The sequence below is a fragment of the Heterodontus francisci genome, unplaced genomic scaffold (genome assembly GCF_036365525.1).
Source record: "Heterodontus francisci isolate sHetFra1 unplaced genomic scaffold, sHetFra1.hap1 HAP1_SCAFFOLD_59, whole genome shotgun sequence".
In the NCBI taxonomy this organism is placed as follows: Eukaryota; Metazoa; Chordata; class Chondrichthyes; order Heterodontiformes; family Heterodontidae; genus Heterodontus; species Heterodontus francisci.
The window spans coordinates 942,381-953,561 of NW_027140758.1; the positions used below are offsets into that span (position 1 = coordinate 942,381).

At 43.3% G+C, this 11,181-nt stretch overlaps 1 non-coding gene across 1 annotated transcript; it reads left to right on the forward strand.

Moving 5' to 3' along the window:
• The first annotated feature begins 2,365 nt into the window (after nucleotides 1-2,365).
• Nucleotides 2,366-2,439, forward strand: trnat-agu (transfer RNA threonine (anticodon AGU)). Its single transcript has one exon. It is a non-coding gene; the product is annotated as a tRNA-Thr (tRNA).
• The last annotated feature ends 8,742 nt before the right edge of the window (nucleotides 2,440-11,181 follow it).

Genomic DNA, 11,181 nt, shown 5'->3' on the forward strand with positions numbered 1-11,181 from the left:
TATCCTGAGTCTCAGTGCAGCTTCAGAGCTGGTAGATCGACAGTCGACATGATTTTTCACTTCGGCAGTTACAGGAGAAGTACTGTGAACAGTACAGACCACTCTACATTGTCTTTATAGACATCACCAAGGCCTTCGATCTTGTCAGCAGAGACGGAATCTTCAAACTGCTGTGGAAACTAGGCTGCCCTCCTGAACTCTTGGGCATCATCTCTTCTTTCCACGAGAACATGCACAGTTCCATCAGTTACAATGGAGCAAAATCTGACACTTTCACGATCAGCAGTGGGGTAAAACAGGGTGTGTCTTGGTGCAAACTCTCTTCGGAACGGAGGAGGAGGCAGTTTAACCTGTCGAGCCTGATCTGTCATTCAATTACATCCTTGCTGATCATCTACCTCAACACCACTTTCCCGCGCTCTCCCCATATCCCTTGATGTCATGAGTATCAAGATTTCTATCAATTTCTGTCCTGAACATGCTCAATGATTTAACTTTCACAAACCCCTGAGGTAGAGAATTCCAAAGATTCACCACCCTCTGAGTGAAGAAATTCCACCCTATCTCAGTTTTTAATGGCCTTTTAAATGAAACTTTAAGGAATACAAGCCCAGTTTCCTCAGAAGACAATCCCACCATCCCAGGGATTAGTCTGGTGACCCTCCGTTGCACTCCTTCTGTGGCAAGTATATCCTTCCTTAGATAAGGAAACCAAAACTGTACACAATACTCCAGCACGATCTCACCAAGGCTCTATACAATTGCAGCAAGACATCTTTATTCCTGTACTCATGACCCCTCGTGTTAAGGCCAACATACCATTTGCCTTCCTAATTGATTGCTGCACCTGCATGCGAGCTTTTAGTGTCTCATGAACAAGGACACCCAGGTCCCTTTGGACATCAGCACTTCCCAACCTCTCACCATTTAAGAAATATTCTGTCTTTCTGTTTATTCTACCAAAGTGGATAACTTCACACTTATTCACATTATATTCCATCTGTCATTTCATTCACTTATCCTGTCGAAGTCCCCTGGAAACCTCCTTGTAACCTCCTCACAGCTCACATCCTTTACAATTGGCATATTCTTCTCCATGCTGCTATTTTCAACTTTCAGTGACTCAGATGGGGGTGTCCACCTGCATACCAGAGCTGATGACAAGCTATTCATCTTGGCAAGACTGCGCACCAAGACCAAAATGAGTCAGTTCTTGGTCTGTGAGTTGCTGTTTGCTGATGACGCTGTGCTGACATCCCATAATGAAGTTCATTAACAGCAGCTTGTATATCGGTTCTCCCTGGCCTGCAAGGAGTTTGGACTGACGATCAGCATCAGGAAGATCAAAGTTATGGGCCAGGACTAGAGACTCCACCTTCCATCAACATCGACAGGCTCACTTTGGAGGTTGTCAACAGCTTCACATACCTTGGATCAACAATCACCAGCAATCTGTCCCTTGATACTGAAATCAGCACCAGGATTGTCAATGCTGCAGCTGTCATGTCAAAGTTGAGAAGACGAGTGTGAACCGACAGCAAACTGATCGAAAATACAAAACTCCGCGTGTAACAGGACTGTGTTCTCAGCACCCTCCTTTATAGTAGAGAAGCATCAACAACTTATGCAAGCCAAGAAAAGCAGCTGAACAGCTTCCACCTCCACTGTCTCAGATGGATATTGGGCATCTCCTGGCAGGACAGAGAGCCGAATGCAGAAGTACACCAGCGTGCAGGGATCTGCAGCATGTTTGTCCTCTTGAGTCAGCGGTGACTCTGTTGACTGAGTCATGTGTGCTGAATGGATGACGGTCGCTTTGCCAAAGACACGCTCTTTAGTGAGCTTGCTATCAGCACGAGACCAACAGGTCACCTACGTCTGTGATACAAGGACATCTGCAAAGCGAGATCTCAAGCTGACTGGGATTGGAGTCGATGCAAGGGAAGTCCTTCCTGCTGACTGGAATTCCTGGAGAAAGGCATTCAGGAAGACCATGGGAAAAGCAGAGGACAAAAGAAATGACCAGATGGTGGGAAAGAGAGCTCAGAGGAAGGAAAAATTATCAGTCGACCTCGGGCCAATGATATTCATCTGTACCAGCTGCGGAAGTGATTGTCACTCACGAGTCATCCTCCACAGCCACAACAAACGATGTTTCACACAGAAGTGACGTATACCCCGGGTGTAGCCCATCGTCTTCCGAGACAGACGGTTGCCTATTACAATTACAACTACAGCTACAACTACAAGAGCGAGTCAGAGGCTGGGAACACTGCCGTGACGAACTCAGCTCTTGACTCGCCAAAGCCTGCCCACTATCGACAAGGCCTTCCTCTGATTTCAATTGCACACACATTTGTGATCTGGCTCTGTAGCTTAGTTGGTTAAAGCACCTGTCTAGTAAACAGGAGATCCTGGGTTCAACTCCCAGCAGAGCCTTATTTCACAGTAGCAACATGCTTGAAAAGTTTCATGATTGACATATGTGTCTTGTGAACTTTAATTCAAAATACTTGATGAATTTCAATCACATAAAAAAACAGCCTTTGTGAAGGATATGAGTTTGGAATGGCTGTTCCTCCTTGTACAGAATTTCAGTGCTGATACATCAAAGGTAACTTCTTTGACATCAATTTGTTCACAGTTACATTCAACCTGGAAAACAGCTTGATATTAATCTCACTGAAGGAGAGTGTTTGTGTCATTATGTGTTGCTTTTAACCGAGACTGGGACATGACGCAAGTGGGAGGGTTGATCTGAGGTTTGGAATATTTGTCAGTCAGGAACAAGAAAAATCAAAGGAACCAAATAAGAAAACCTATGTCTCATGTGGTGACCGAGAAACGGTGAGAAGATATTAAACTTTGTTGTATTTAATACAACTGTGTGAACTTTGATCTTTGCGGCCTTTTATAAACAGTATTTGAAGGGTCTCAGTAAAAATGTTCAGTGTTGATGAGAGTGGGGTTTGGGTGAGCAGCTGCTTCATGTGACAGGGTCAGGACTGGATGCAGGAAGTTCTTTGACAGTCTCTCTCTGATGGGTTGAGTTGATTTTCAACTGGCAGCTGTTGCTGTTTTGATAATTCAAGTTCCCTCCACCGATTTTTTTGGACAGACAGTGCAGTATGAGGATGTAAAGGGTTAATGCTGAAGAGAAGTGGGATTAACCCCTCCCACAATCAGAGTGATGATGTAACAGTCACATGAGATGAGGTTTGGGAGGAGAGAGAGCAGCACCAAGGATGCGAGTTTCGGAGGCTTGATGAGTGTGTATATAGTATTGTGTACATTAGAAAATAGTTCTTAGTTCTTTCAGCAGGAAATGTGTCCAGAAAATATCACGAAACTCACAATTTCATTATTCAGGAGTTGGAACACAGGGATATTAACTCCAAGTGACAGTAGTGGTTTCATTTAACAAAAGAAAAGGAGAGAATAATATTGCTCATTGATTGAAATCCCCCAGTGAGGAGACAGTTAAATAGGTGATCTGTTGGGGCATCCTTCGATCAAAGGTTTCGGCAGCATTTAATCTCCCTATTTGGTGAAATTCTCTGTTATTTGCATCTTTTTTAATCCAGCTTTTATGGACCAGTGAAAAAACTGAAAAAAGTGAACAGATCCATCCTTTCTTTTCTTCCTTCTTCCCATCAGTTTCTCTTTTCTGTCCCAATTTAATCTGCTGTTTTATCCATTCCAATCATAATTCAACATTCCAATCAAATCTATTTGTTATTCCACAGTGTCTCTCCATGTGTTTTATTCTGTTGTATTCTCTCACAGTCTGTTTGATGATCAATTTTACATCTCACTCTCTGTTCTGGTGAAGATCAGAAGCAGTGTTATCTGTTTGCAACACCCGACAAGTCGGCCTGAGGCTGTGTCTCATCGATAATGGGAACATAGGAACATGGGAGCAGGAGTCGGCCATTCAGCACATCGAGCCTGCCCCACCATTCAACATGATCATGGCTGATCATCCACTTCAATGCCCTTTTCCCCACACTTTCCTCATATTCCCTTATGTCATTTGTATTTAGAAATCTGTCAATCTCTGCTTTAAACATACTCAATGACTGAGCTTCCACAGCCCTCTGGGGTACAGAATTCCAAAGATTCACAACCCTCTGAGTAACAACATTTCTCCTCATCTCTGTCCTAAGTGGCTTGCCCCTTATTTTGAAATTGCGTCCCCTGGTTCTCGACTCCCCAACCAGGGGAAACATCTTAGCTGCATCTACCCTGACTGTCCTTTAAATATTTTGTAGGTTTCAATGAGATCACCTCTCATTCTTCAAAACTCCAGAGAATACAGCCCCAGTTTCCCCAATCTCTCTTCATAGGACAGTCCCACCATCCCAGGAACAAGTCTGATGAACTTTCTTTGCACTCTATCTATGGCAATAATATCCTTCCTAAGGCAAGGGGACCAAAACTGCACACAGTACTCCAAGTGCAGTCTAACCAAGGTTCTATACAATTGAAGCAAGAATTCACTACTCCTGTACTCAAATCCTCTTGTGATAAAGGCTAACATACTATTAGCCTTCCTAATTGCTTGCTGCACCTGAATGTTAGCTGTCAGTGACTTATTGCCATGGAAACCAGGTCACCCTAATACTCTATACCTCAGTTAATAAAGGAAAGGATTCCATTTACCTGCTGAACCAGCTTATTGACCTGTACTGCTACTTCAGGGATCTGTGGACATTCACTCCAACGTCCCTCACTTCCTCTACACCGTTCAGTGTTCTCCCATTAATTGTGTATTCCTTTGCCTTTTTTGACGCCTGCTCTCGCTGTTCCCTGCTCTCCGAGTGAACTCTTGCTCCCTCTCTCTCCTGGGCTCTTTATGCTCCACTCTGCTCTCACTGTTTCCCGCTCTCTTAATGTATCAATATTTGTTTGTCTTGTGTTTAATTTAAAATATGGATTAACTGTATTTTACAGTTGTAGGTTTTATTTGGTAATCCTGTGCAAGTTGTGGATTGGTATGCAATATTAAGCTCTGTGAAAATGATTGTGAATGAAAATATAACTTTCAATCTTATACATGGGCTGGTCTGCAAGCTCCAAGTCCTTCACTTTGTAGTAATGGCTTGATACTGTATCTTTCAGTCTTAATCTCTGTGGGATTTGTGAACTGGTATGTAATGCATAACTTGGTCTAACGTTCTGATGTACATTATTGGGATTCATAGGATCATAGGAAATCGGGGCATTAGGCCATTCAGCCCATCGAGCCTGCTCCAACATTCAAACAGATCGTGACTGATCATCTACCTCTACGCCATTTTTCCCTGCCATCTCCATATCCCTTGATCTTGTTAGTATTTAGAAATCTATCGATTTCTGTCTTGAATATGTTCAATGCCCTCTGGGATGACGAATTCCACAGATTTCTCACCCTCTGAGTAAAGAAATTCCTGCTCATCTCAGTCTGCCCTTATTCTGAGGCTGTGTCCCCTTGTTCTGGACTCACTAGACAGAGGAAGCATCCTATCCATATCTACCCTGTGACACCCTGTAAGAACTTTGTCTGTTTCAATGAGATCACCTCTCATTCTTCAAAACTCTAGAGAATTTAGGCCCAGTTTCTGCAGTCTCTCATCATAAGACAATCCCACCATCCGAGGGGATGAGACCGGTGAATCTCTGTTGCACTCCCTCTGTGACAAGTCTATCCTTCCTTAGATAAGGAAACCAAAATTGTACAGAATACTCCAGGTGCGGTCTCATCTAGACTTCATACATCTTTACTCATGTACTCAAATACGCTTTCAATGAAGCCAACATACCATTTGCCTTCCTAATTGCTTGCTGCACCTGCATACTAGCTTTTCGTGTCTCATGAACAAGGACACCCAGGTGCCTTTGGACATCGACACTTCTCGACCTCTCCCCATTTAAGAAATACTCTGTCTTTCTGTTTATTCGACCAAAGTGGAGAACTTCACACTTATTCACATTATATTCCATCTGCCATGTTCTTGCCCATTCATTTAACCTGTCCAAATCCCCTTGAAGCCTCCTTGCATTCATTCTGTACCTTTCAATTCTGTAAATTTTGTCTGTTCTATTTCAGATTTTATATTTAAAATGTGACCATGGTGACAGAGTTTATTTAGATCTGATAGTGAGTTTGTTTTTGGACTGTGATTGATGTATCAACCTGTCAGCTGTACTGAATTGGAGTGAAATAGAAACAACTTCTGTCTCTCCTGCTGTTGTTTGACTGTTGGATTGAAAATGTGTCTCTCTTGACTTTGGGATCAGTGTTTGTCTGACTACATCTTTTGTTTGTTCAGTGGAACTGATGAGCTGGCAGTATCTCTGTGCTTTGGGAGTGATCCTGTACCGACTGTGTGTTGGAACGAGATCACTGCACTTTTCCTTGTGTCCAAGAATCACCACATCCAGTCAGGTTCCTTCATGTATTTTCCTGCAGGAATGAAAGAACTGGTGAGATAGAAGATACAAAAGCGATCAATGTAATCGTCCCAATAATAATCATTATGAACAATCATAAAATGAAAACCAGGAACACAAACAGTGTCAGTGTCTGACTCCACTGCAGTACTGCAGTATTCAGCTTCTGTTTACCAGGTGTTTGCAGTGGATTTACAACAAGTTTGTGACATTCAGAAACAACACAAGCCCTGCACTGCTCAATGACTGGGACTGTCCGATAGAGCAGTGACCTTTACACAGTCACATTTCTATTTCAACGGAAAACAAGCAGCCACTATTTAAAATGTGCCTTTCACACTTCTCACCTGGTGTCTGCAATAAATGTTCTTTGTCTAACTGTCCACATCGTTATTTTGCGGCTATTTCCCCCCCACTGTTCACAATCCAACAAACAGTGAGAGACTGGAACTAAAGCAGGAAAATTCCCTCTCCTTTGGGTGGTGAAATTGTCAGTGATTTTCAATAGTGATTTCTTCCCATTGTGTCTCCCTGAGCCTGTACAGACACTGTCCGAGAATGAACTCTCCCTTTCCCGTGTCCCCGGCTCACTCCATGTTCCGGGAGCAGCTCCTGCTCCACAGTGTCTGTTCTAAACACTCCCCGACTCCCCCTCAACTTCCCACCACTCAATGCTAATCTCTGAGCACATCTGCGGACACGCTCCCAAAGCAGTGGCTGCTGGAAGCAGATGCTGTTTGTTCCCTTCCCCCAGGCCCGGGAAGTCTCCATTAGCAGCTGATTTAAAGCATCTTCCCCTGATTGAGTGAATGGCCTCACAGACTGGGTTGGGGAAAGGCTGTGCATGCGCTCCACTCCTCATTGTGACGTCCCACTGGGGGCGGGGCTACATCGCGCGTGAGCAGATCCCTGCAACAATTCATCATTCAAACATCAATGGGAACTTTCCCCATTTCACCCTCATCAAAGTCCCAAAGAAAGTGAAGAGGTGCTTGGACTGGAGGGAGGGAGGGGCGAGGTAGGGGGAACCTAGAACCCAGAAAGCTGCCCACTTGCCCCATTCAGATGCTCAATTTGCGGTCATTCCCTGCAGGGGGTTTGTTATTATTGAGCCCCTCCTGGTAAAACAATCCGATAGAAAGAGGGGAGAAAGGAGGGAGCCGGTGTGTTTGCTGGGACCTTGCAGAATTCATTTCAGCAGCAAAAGTTCCGGGTTATATTAACCCGAGTGAAACACGCTGTCAGTGAGAGGAAAACCGAACGGCCCTTTTCATCTTTTCATTGGAAACAAAGTAGAGCCGGAAGTGCGGCGAGCAGAGCAGACACACAAGCTCAATGACAGGAGAGCTCGGCCGTCCCTGAGTTTCAGCTCCCGGCTCTTACATTTCCTCATCCACACTGTCTTTACTGTGGATGTTCAGGGATTCCTTGTCGGATCTGAGGACTGTATCCATTAAACATTCTGAGCCAGGAGATCCACACACTCTCTGTTATCAAGATTTATGGGCAGGAATGTTTCAAAACTTTGTCTATTAAATCATTGTATTATTCACAGAACTAATGAGGCAATCGGTTCATTATTCAAGCCTTAAACTTGGTTTGGGTAGACCGAAAACTGAGAGGTTCAGCACCTTTCCACTTCTTCACTAATATAACTGATTTTTTTGATGAAGTAACAGAAAAGGTTGATGAAGGGAAAGCAATGGATGTTGTCTATATGGATTTTAAGAAAGCGTTTGACAAACTACCACATAAAAGACTGGGTAACAAAACTGAGGCTCCTGGAATAGGAGGTTCAGTATCTGCTTGGATTAAAAAATGGATGAAATATCAAGAAAAGCGAGTTGTGATATTTGGTTGTTTTTCAGAATGGAAGATGGCGAACAGTGATGTCCACAAGGGTCAGTGTCAGGACCACCATATATAGAAATGACTTGAATATTGGAATCACAGAATCACAGAATTGTTACTGCACAGAAGGAGGCCATTTGGCCCATCGTGTCTGCACTGACTCTCCAAATGAGCAATTCACCTCATGTCACTTCCCCGTCTTCTCCCCATAATCCTGCACTTTCTTCCTTTTCAGATAACAGTCTAATTCCCCTTTGAATTCTTCAATTGAACCTGCCTCCATCACATTCTCAGGCAGTTCATACTTTAACCACTCGCTGTGTGAAAAAGTTTTTCCTCATGTCGCTTTTGCTTCTTTTACCAATTACTTTAACTCTGTGCCCTTCCGTTCTCGATCCTTTCACAAGTGGGAACAGTTTCTCCCTATCCACTCTGTCCACACCCCTCATCATTTTGAATACCACTATGAAATCTCCTCTTAGCCTTCTTTTCTCCAAGGAAAACAGTCCTATCTTCTCCAATCTATCTTCATAACTGAAGTTCCTCATCCCTGGAACCATTCCCATGAATCTTTTCCATAATCTCTCCAATGCCTTCACATCTTTCCTAAAGTGTGGCACCCAGAACTGAATGCAGTACTTCAGCTGAGGCTATTGTCTTATACAAGTTCAACATGACCTCCTTGTTCTTGTACTCTATGCCTCTATTACTAAAGCCGAGGATACTGTATGCTTTATTAACCACTCTCTCAACCAATTACATATAACCCCAGGTCCCTCTGCTCCTGCACCCCCTTGAGAATTGTACCCTTTATTCTATATTGTCACTCCATGTTCTTCCTACCAAAATGAATCAATTCACATTTCTCTGCATTGAACTTCACCTGTCATCAGTCCTCCCATTCCACCAACTTGTCTATGTCCTTTTGAAGTTCTACACTATCATCCTTACAGTTCACAATGCTTCCAATTTTCGTATCATCCATAAACTTTGAAATTCTGCCCTGTACACTAAGGTCTAGGTCATTAATATATATCAGGAAAGGCAAGTGTCCCAACACTGACTCCTGGGGAACTCCACAACAAACCTTCCTCTAGCCTGAAGAACATCCATTGATCACTACTCTTTGTTTCCTGTCACTCAGCCAATTCCATGTCCATGTTACTACTGTCCCTTTTATTCCATGAGTTATAACTTTGCTCACAAGTCAGTTGTGTTGCATTGTATCAAACTCATTTTGAAAGTCAAGAAAAGCAAAATACTGCAGATGCTAGAAATCTGAAATATAAACAAAAAGTGCTGGAAGTACCCAGCAGGTCTGGCAGCATCTGTAGAGAGAGAAGCAGAGTTAACGTTTCAGCTCAGTGACCTTTCAGATGCTGCCAGACCTTTTGAAAGTCCATGTACATCACATCAACAGCATTGCCCTCATCAACCCTCTCTGTTACCTCATCAAAAAACTCCAGCAGGACAGTTAAACATGATTTTCCCTAAAGAAATCCATGCTGTCTTTCCTGAATTAACCCACATTTGTCCATGGGACTATTAATTTTGTCCCGAATTATTCTTTCGAGAAGTTTTCCCACCACAGAAATTGAACTGACTGGGGAGTGAGACGAGGTGAGTTGCTTTAGCAGAGAGCCAGCATGGGTTCTTCAGGCCGAATGGCCTCCTTCTGTGCTTTAGCCATTCTATGATTGTATGATTCTAGCAGCAACTGTTGGTGGAGAGGCAGTGATGCAGGAATGGGTTGACAGAAAGGGGAAAGTCTGGGCTGGTGTGTGTTTGCAGCATTTGCAGCTTGTGTTCGGGTTTGTGAATAAAGGTGATTTGGAAGCTGTGTTCCGGATTGAAGTGTTTATTGGAAGCAAGAAGTTGATGTAAATTAAGATTAAAACGTGTTAAGATGAAGCGTGGTGTGATTGTGGATAGCAGTAAATATAGTGTTGGTGAATTATTTGTGTTAATAAACTTCCACTGCGCCCTCTGCTGCAGGCTGCTGTTTATATCCAGCTGTGTATTAGTGCTGTGTGTTAACAAGATAAATGTTTGTTTCAACGCTGTTTATAAAGCAATAGCATTGCACTCAAACAGTCCCAGACACAGCAACACACGTACAAAAGCAAAATACTGCAGATGCTGGAAATCTGAAATATAAACAGAAAATGCTTGAAATAATCAGCAGGTCTGGCGGCATCTGTGGAGAAAGAAACAAAGTTAATGTGAGCTAAGGAAACAGATCTGAACTGTTAACTGTTTCTCTCTGCACAGATGCTGCCAGACCGACTGAGCATTTCCAGCATTTTCTGTTTTTATTACAGCAACACTGGTGTTGGGAGGCTCAACCTGGCTACACAATGTTACAAGGACGCTGAGTAACACCATCGACAACGGGACAGAGAGAAAAACACACAGAAAACCAAGAATAGACTGTGAGGAAGCAAAAGTGAGGGACAGAGAGACAACAAGACTGAGATGGCGAAACAAGGCATTTGTATGATTGTGTTCTCCCTGTATTCTGAAGGTATTTCCTGTTGTGTAAATATGTTTTCTGCTGTGTAAAGATGTACCCTGTTGTTGTGTAAAGGTTTTCCCTGTTATTGTTTTATTTCCTGTTACTGACCGTTTCCTCACTGTGACCATTTGCCCTGGTTTTATTGTGGCCAACATCACCATCTGGTGGTGGAGCGGAGGCTCTGCAGGAAGGGGTTGACAAAGGGGGAGAGATTCGGCTGGTCCGGTTTGCAGTTTGTGCAGCTTGTGTTTGTGAGCAAAAGTGAGTTGTTACTGATTGATGTGTTCACTAGAAGAAAAAAGCTGATTGCAATAGAGTGCCTCAGGAAGAATCTTGTTATGATGTTTTAAAAGTGAACTGTTTGTGTTACTACCGAACATAAA